Below are 9,013 nucleotides of genomic sequence, written 5' to 3'. Positions count from 1 at the left end.
AGGGCAAAACTTCTTTGTGAAGATTACCTCCCAAGGCACTGAACTAGTGGGGACATATCTACCGATACATGTCAGATAACGCATTCCTCACAGTAAAAAATTGTTATTAAATTTTATCTGTGGTTAAAGTGCCTAAGCAAATTTTCCGAAAAGGTTGAAGGTTCCAGTTTGAATGCCAAACATCACGTGGTCTCATTGAATGTCAAACTTGAGACTCGAGAGGGAAGCATTGGATATTTGATCTAGCTTGGAGTTGTGCCTTTCGTTGATGGTTTACTCTTCATTTTAAATGTGGTAACGCTGACGAGCCATATCTTCGTGCATGACATGGGGTAACCATATCCATCCATACAACATAATTTCTTGGAGCCAACATTATTTGCAGAACAACTGCATAGCCACCAAGGACGTAGATGTAAGTTGCCACTGTTGTGGATTAGATGCAAACGATCATTGTAGGGTGGCATGTCAGTCAAGAAGTGAAGTCCAGACACCTTTATTCACTCATATGCATTTTAGTTAAGGTCGTAGCACCAACATTTGGAGGAATTTTTTTAAATAATATTTAGAAGAGCCATGGCATAGACGATGAGAGGTTCAAAGATATGCCCTTCGCCAGTATTATGACAAGGTGGATCTTATATTGTGTAACGTAATGCACCTTTTCTGAAGTGCCACACACTAGGTCGGGAACAAGGGGTGTTTCAATGCATTGTAGTGTGCCAAGGAACGAAAATTAAATCCATTGTGATGTGATGGCAAATGAGACTAGGAAGTTTTGAGTTTTACATTGTTGTTAAATATAATTGGTTTTGGTGAAGTAGTGGGCCAAAGTGAGAGCGTCATTCTTGTTGAGGTAGTGACACTAAAGCACCCAGTGTGAAGTTAGTTATCTCTGTACACAGGCAGAGGGGCCATAGAGATCGCAAAGGGCCATACATACATCAAATCTGAAGTCATCTTGTTATAAAGTCGCGTAAAGAGAAGGGAGTTGGAGTCGAGCCAATTGTATTGTAATTGTATCTACATCTACAAAAAAAATTGTCATATTTCAAATGGTGTAATATATATGTGTGTATTGTTAGCCCTGTTTAATTTAGCTTAATTTGCATAGTTGTGTTAAAAAAAATAAGTGTGGGGAAATACTCTGGCCATTAAAATAATCATTGTATTTTGGGGGTGCATTTTATTGGTGCAAATATCTAGTGAATATCACTTCTTCTTTTTTTGCATATTTCCTTGTTTTGGTATGAGATAAGATGGGTTGTCATGAAGACATCCTAGAAAACAACCAAAAACTTCTTGATGAACTAGTGAAAATATATAGTCCTTTCTGCACCAGTACCTCCTTAGACCGAAATAATGGTCAAAGCAAAAAACCATTCTAAAAAAGGGTCCATGTCAGTCTGCAACAAAAGCACCCATGGGAAGTGAAGGAAGGACAGGGAAGATGAGCTAAGCTTTTCGCACTTGGATCTGAATTGCAACGAACAAATTCAATCATAGATCTTCGTAAGTTGGAGGAATTAGACACATGTTTATCCAGGGTGGGGTAGCCGAAATGGAAGAAACTCAATTGGGCCCTCAAGCCATTTGTGCTTACGTTGATACAACCCAAACCTTGGGAGCATCCTTGTGAAGAGGTCAGAGTCACAATTGCATCTTGTCTCAGCAGGATCATAGATTTAACATCGCCACTACCACCTTGCAATAATGATCTCATGAGGGGGATATTGCAACTAATAGTAAAAACTTTCAAAGGTTGGACAACATCAAGCCTCTTACCTTTCAGAAGCGGCACATAATTTTCGAACTCATGGCAGAATTCAACTTTGGCACATTCATGTTGAATTTAAAATTTGATGACTTAATCTTTCAATAGCTTCAAAACTTTTACACCAACATTACATCAACTCATCCATAACGTGTCAAAATAAGCATGCAAAGGATTGTGTCCTTATTCTTAGGAGATGTTGACATCTGCAAAATACTGAGATCCAAATTATTGACCATGTGGAGGAAGGATATAATTGTATCACCAGCCGCTTATGATCTAGTTGAGAAGTTGGTCAAACAAAACGTAAAATGGATCATAAAGGTGTTGACCAAGGAGGAGCTTAAAAGGATCGATGAAGGAAGCAAAAACAAAGGAAGTAAAACCTACAACAAGAATGAACTAAGAAGGAGAGGACTATGCTTTATCTGTAAGGGACCTTGGGCACCTAACCATTCATGCCCAAGTGATAGGATGGAGGCAACCAGGACAAAATAAGAGGAGATTCCTTCATATCATGGGAAGTCTTCTATAGTTGGGTCTATTTATTTTCAAGATGGTGAGCAACAACGTGATATTATTCAAGGAGACATGCGGGATAACAAGCATTCAAAAGTGCATGAGGAAATTCTACCCGATGTTAATGATGAGGTAGACTCATATACAACTGAGTCCATAGGTCTCCATGAGGTTGTCCATAAGATAGCAGTCTACCAATGCATCTATTTGACAACTGAAGGGGATGAATAACATATTGTCTTCACAAGTGGAGGAGGCTAGGGATACTTGAGTGAGGAGCCAACAATAGTGAACTGGCACGATGAGCATGCTCATGAGGGGGAGCATGACAGACATAGTGTGCAAGTTGAACCATTCCCAAAGAGTCTGTCAAAGGCTCAAGTTGGAGTTGTGATAATTTAGCATCCAATGCAAACAAATATAGAGACATTCAATAGGGCACCAAAATTGATGTTGAGGCTGAGACTCTAGATAGCCCGAGACACTATCTTTTAGGAGAACAAAAAAATTGAGCTCATAGGTGTATGTGCCGACTCAATGACCAAGCTATCTAGTGTAGAGGAACGTCTCAAATCCCTCACAAGGTAGCAAGAGGAGTACAATTGGGAGTTCTAAATCAACCTCTACAGGAGTACAAGAGTACATAGATAGGGCTTGCAACACTACCAACACACCTTTATACAATGGGGAGAGCAATGCGGAGTTCTCCAAATAGATCATGTTGGGTGACCAGGTGGAGTAATATGAGTAGAGCATCAAGCAATATCAACATAGTAGACTTTTCCATGTGCAAACATTCATGCATTAGATCCTTCCCACGAGATGGATTGATGGGATGATTCCTAAGAGGATACTCGTAGCCATATTACAAATTGGGCCCTTAAGCACGAACAATGATGGAAGGACAAGATGGTATCATAACCCACAAGTTTCGGGACTTAAGTGGCATTAGGATCTAAGTGGATCTATTGATGACAAGATTAGTCAGAGGATTGTTTGGGATCCAAGTATCAAAGGATCCATTTATGTTCGTTAAGCAAGGAAGCATAGGGTAACACAATGGTTTGTATGGGATCCTCGTATCAATATACAAGTGTCTGCTATGGATAGACGTGGATTGCTTGAGGGCAAGCAATCTTGAGGCGAGAGGATTTGTAATATTCCCTTTTCTTGAAATGGCCAAAATAGATAGAATCTACCCATGGTAATTACCGTAGTATCTTCCCATGGTATTTGCCTTCGTTTTTCGAGGGAAAATAAAATAAGGTTTTTAGAGAGTCTATCAATCCTATAAAGGGGATAAGAGCTAGGCATTTGGATCATCTTGAGTTTATCAATCTCACTGTGTTATGTTGAGAACTCGGCTTGGCTAGTTCTAGTTTGATCTCAAGACGAAAACCCCACAAAGACTTTTGCTTGGTGGATCCATCCAGGGTCCACAAATTGTGCTTTGTGTCTTGGAGTTTTTAGTTGATGAGCAACCATGCATGCCATTGCAAAGGCTCCGATAGTATTGTATGGGCATTTATTATTTCTTCAGTTAATAATATAAATAAGGGTTGCATCTTCTTTTAGATCTTTTGTGTTTTGTGCTTGGCTTGTTAGAATTTCAATTAAAACACTGAAATATTCTAGATTTGTTGATTATTTAGCCATTTGGGATCTTACAAAGCTAATATGACTTCTTACATTATATTGAAATTAGAATTTTTTCCAGCTTAAAATTAACTTTACATATTCAATGATTGTGCCCCTTTACCTCTTTGCTTTGCAATCCAAATACTTATTCGCTTTGCTCTTCCCTTATCATGGTCATACACCTAACTCACTTTACCTTTTCTGGCTTATTACATTTTATATAGACATTTCCAAAATAACAAATATCTATAAATAAAATTGGTTAATAAAATTTTATTATAAATAATTTCATATAATTCATAATAATTTTCCATCTCCATAAATACAAATTATTCTATATTTTGAAAATTTTAATTAACAACTTAATTACTAATCAAATACAGCTATAAATTTATAGCTTTTCCTGAATTATAATAATATTTTAACTTATCCCTACCAAATTGTTTTTAACTTATCCCTACCAAATTGTTTTAGATGTTTAACATAAATCCAATTTACTATTAAACTAAATTGTTTTGATAGCCTTATCGCTAATACCCTGTCCACGTTGTTTCTCATATATTTCTATTTGTGACGAGGAAAGAATGGAGATTGAGATTTTAAAATCTTAGAAATTATTACAAAGAGACCAAACATGTTTATCGGATTGTTTGTGGCACAGAAATCAACGATAAGCATTTCTTTAAACATTGGAAGTGGTTTGCAAGATTTGAATTAAGAAACACTCCGAAAACGAATCACACTAAATTCAAAATGATTAAACGTATGTCTGGCAGTCAGACTTAAATTATAAAATCCTGTATCGTTCCACTGGATCATTAAACAAAAAGCCTTTGCTTTCGCCTAATCCTTGAAGGAGAAAGAGCTATAGCGAAGCCTCTTATCAGAATTCAAGACATTTGACATTGAGCAGATGATACTCTCTGTGGATGGTGCGTAAATTAAGGCCATGGAAGTGCAAGCTGGTCACTTATCATAGTCTGCTTCCCTACACTACTCTCGTACTCTTCATTACTCCAAATCTGCAAGTATAATAAAAAAATATTGTGGCTAATTTTTATTCATTCTGATATTTATATTCACAACAAAAAAAAATATTGTGGCTAATTTTTATTCATTCTGATATTTATATTCACAACAAAATAAGGCTCGGCATTTATATTAATATTAATATTAATATATTATTATTATTATTATTATTATTAATATATAATAATATTAATATTATTACATTTAATAATATTAAATTAATAATTATCATAATCAATATAGAATTAAATGGATCGAGGTTGGTAACATGGTATCCAAACCCATCAATATTAAAAAAATTCGAGACTATTGATTACCTTCATTATGTCTCCCAAGGTAACCAAGAGAGTGCCAACTTGTGAGAAGACTCGAACCCAGCTGCCATCCATTCCACATACACCTCGAAGTTATCAAACAGGCTGATTGGGCAGAGAGTGCCAACCTGTGAGAAGACTCGAACCCAACTGCGATCCACGTACACCTCGAAGTTATCAGATTCGATATACATATCACATATGCATTATCGCTACAGTATCTGCCATGAAACTTGATCGATCCCAGTCACCAAGCCCCTCTAGTAAATGATCTAGGATCTCGCCTGTAACATTCTCCATAACACTCGAATAATGTCCTAATTGGCAGCTGGATAACACAGTTCAAAACCGGTGAGGATTGAATGATTATCAATATTACAATTGAGCATAAATTACCATGGATTTGCAACTCATAACCAAGACAATCTGTCTAGATAGTCACCAGATTGCTCTGGGTTTTGTTAACCAGAACATATTGGAGAATAGGTCTGTGCTATCCTCGATTGAGATTCAAAACTTATTGTCTCTAACCCAATGTGTTCTGTGTGTGGGTGTTTTGATACTTACTTTGCATGAACTAACCTACATCAGTTTAAAGCCATGTTGGTCATGACCCTTTTATATCATCTAGCCAATATCATCTAATCAATTCAGTTTGTTTTACGTTTGTGCCTGACTTTTAAAGCCATGCCTAGAATTTCGCGATGAGCCTTTCATATAATCTAATCAATTCAATTTGTTTTATAGTTGTCTATGACTTTTAAAGCCAGGCCTAGAATTTGGCCATGAGCCTTTCCTATCATCTAATCAATTCAGTTTGTTTTACATTTCTGTGTGACTTTTAAAGCTATGCCTAGAATTTGGTCATGAGCCTCTCCTATCGTCTAATCAATTCAGTTGGGTTTTACATTCTCCCATCATCTAATCAACTCAGTTTGTTTGTGTGACTTTTTAAAAGCCATGGCTAGAATTTGGCCATGAACCTTTCTTATCATCTAATCAATTCAATTTATTTTACATTTGTGTAAGACTTTTAAAGCCATGCCTAGAATCTGGCCTGGCCTTGACTAAATATCTGAAAATATAAATATATATTTTAAACTCACTTTCAAAAGCTAACATGTACTTTAAGCTTTACAACTTGCAAAGACATTAATTCCAGGTTTAGATCAATCTTTGTTAATAGCTCTATTTAATATATCAAATACATATTCAAAATTTAATCCATAGTTACACAGTGAATATGAAATATTTTGAAAATTTGGTAAACAAGAGTGAAGCCATTTTGCTCTCTTCATTAAATTTTCAAAATATTCTAAAATTTACCATCAAAATAATTTTCAAAATATTCTAAAATTTACAATCAAAATAAAGATGACTTATGAAACCCCACATGATAAGAGTTGTGAAAATTCTAATTGTCGTTCGTTATTAACTATGTTCTGTGAACCTTGGATTGGATTAAAAGTTGAAGCACATTTTGTAGCCCTCATTATTTATTACATTAATGAACCCATTGTTTCTGGATTAAAACTTGAACATATTTTGCACCAAAAACTCAACCAAAATATATATATATATTTTTTATTTTCAGCACAATATATCACTACCTAAAAAGATCATTGCAATACAATAAAACATGAGATATCACTAAATACAAATACTTTTGAAACAATAAAATTTCAGAAATGCTTTGGCATAATGTGAAAAGGAATTTAATATGCAATTTAAGATTTGAGGCCAACTCTGTCCTAATGTATTTTGGCCTAATGTGAAAAGGAATTTAATATGCCATTTAAGATTTCAGGCCAACTCTGTTCTAATGTATTTAAAAGGCAGCCTTCTAAAACTGAGGACATGAGATATCACTAAATACAATACAACTTTAGAAATGCTCTGGCATTATGTGAAAAAAGAATTTAATATGCAATTTAAAATTTCAAGCAAACTTTGTGCTGATGTATTTAAAAAGCAGGCTTCTAGAAATGAGACATGATATATCACTAAATACAAATACCTTTGAAAAATACAATAAAACTTCACTAAATACAAATACCTTTGAAAAATACAATAAAACTTCAAAAATGCTCTGGCCTAATGTGAAAATTGAAAAGGAATTTAATATACAATTTAAAATTTCACACTAACTCTGTCCTAAAGTATTTAAAAGGCAGGCTTCTAGAAATGAGAAAAAGAGATATCACTAAATACAAATACCTTTGAAAATATAATAAAACTTTGGAAATGCTCTGGCTTAATGTGCAAATTGAAAAGGAAATTAATATGTAATTTAAAATTTCAAACAAACTCTGTCCTAATGTATTTAAAAGGCAGGTTTGTAGAAATGAGAACATGACACATCACTAAATACAAATACCTTTGAAAATACAATAAAACTTCATAAATACTATAGCATAATGTGTAAAAGATTTTAATATCCAATTTAATGTTATGAAGCAGTAGGTTTTTTCCATAGAGTTACACTATTTCATATTTGAAATTGTAAAAAATTTACAAGAATGAATATTGAGTGATGTGTCAATATCTAATCCAAACACTGCACTCGTCATCAGGTTAATATTTAATGTAAACACTACACTCGTCATGGAAAAAATAAAAACTAAACATAAATCCCATGCTTCCTCATCATCGTTGCCACCACATCCTTTCAATCTCCAGGTCTATATCAAACCAGAATAGATATGGGTTTTTCACATCAACCATCCCCTACCTTCCCTATTTAATGAAAAATTTACTGTAAACTACATCAAAATTTATAGCCAACATTAAACAACAAAAATGAACCTGAATCTAAAAATTTTAGTGTATAATATAGTTAAATTGACTGTATCCTAAATGGTTGGGAGAAGGGGTTAATAATAACCTCCCTAGATTAAGTTTCCATTACAAACTACTTTGTACTGATTATCTTAATTATGTTGAATCTTCCTTCGATTCTTACCAACAACATTGAATCTACCTTTGATTCTTATCAACAACATAAAATTTTAAACAGAAACAGAAACAAAACGAAGCACAACATTAACAAGCCAAACTAAACCTACCGGACGTTGGCACATCCCTCGGGGCATATATTTCTAACAAAGTCTTCAATCTGGTTTGCCTCCTTTTCTCTACCTTGACATCACTTCATTTTTCTCTACAGCCAGCTCGAACAATCCACCGCATTCCTTCTCGGCCCTCTCCGCCACATCGCAAGAAACGCCATGGTTTATCGCCTGAAAGCACCCGAACTCCGCAGCAGAGTCGGCGATCCTGCGCACCAAACCATCCCTTGCCGAAGACAAATCAATAACAGGAATATCGCACTCCCTCACACTCGTCTTCACAGGGGATTCAAGCAAAACCAGACTCGAAATGCCGAGCGATTTCTCAAGAAAAGCCGAGAAAGAGCCGTTACTAGTAGGGCGTTGTTGCCTCAAGGCAGAGGAGTTATTGCCTCCCTGGCTTAGGGTTGGAGGGGCCGCCCGAGAGCCACACAGAGTATTTCCCTGCTGCTAAACATTCATCGAAGACTTATCTACATAGACTAATAACAATCTCACGAAAAGTTCGTTACTTCAGCGGTTTCTTTTTCGTAGGGTTCGAAGCCCAAGAAGGCCATAGTCACAAAAAGAGCCAAAGATGGTGACTTTACTGAATAGCAGACCGAGCCGAAGAAGAAGTCGCTGTCCAACGGAAAGAAACCCGCTGAAGAAGTCCCGGCTTCGAACCCTCC

At 35.6% G+C, this 9,013-nt stretch overlaps 1 pseudogene across 1 annotated transcript; it reads right to left on the bottom strand.

Moving 5' to 3' along the window:
• Positions 1-4,685: 4,685 nt before the first annotated feature.
• Positions 4,686-8,804, bottom strand: LOC149193143 (flavonol synthase 1-like; annotated as a pseudogene). The gene is made up of 4 exons (XR_016254410.1): positions 8,340-8,804; positions 5,491-5,602; positions 5,278-5,441; positions 4,686-4,953 (listed from the first exon to the last, which is right to left on the bottom strand). The product of XR_016254410.1 is annotated as a flavonol synthase 1-like (transcript).
• Positions 8,805-9,013: the final 209 nt, after the last annotated feature.

This window comes from Pinus tabuliformis, chromosome 2_2 (assembly GCF_031772625.1).
Source record: "Pinus tabuliformis cultivar Carrire ecotype Pingquan chromosome 2_2, CPIR1, whole genome shotgun sequence".
NCBI classification, from domain to species: Eukaryota; Viridiplantae; Streptophyta; class Pinopsida; order Pinales; family Pinaceae; genus Pinus; species Pinus tabuliformis.
This window is presented reverse-complemented; position numbering and strand designations above follow the sequence as displayed.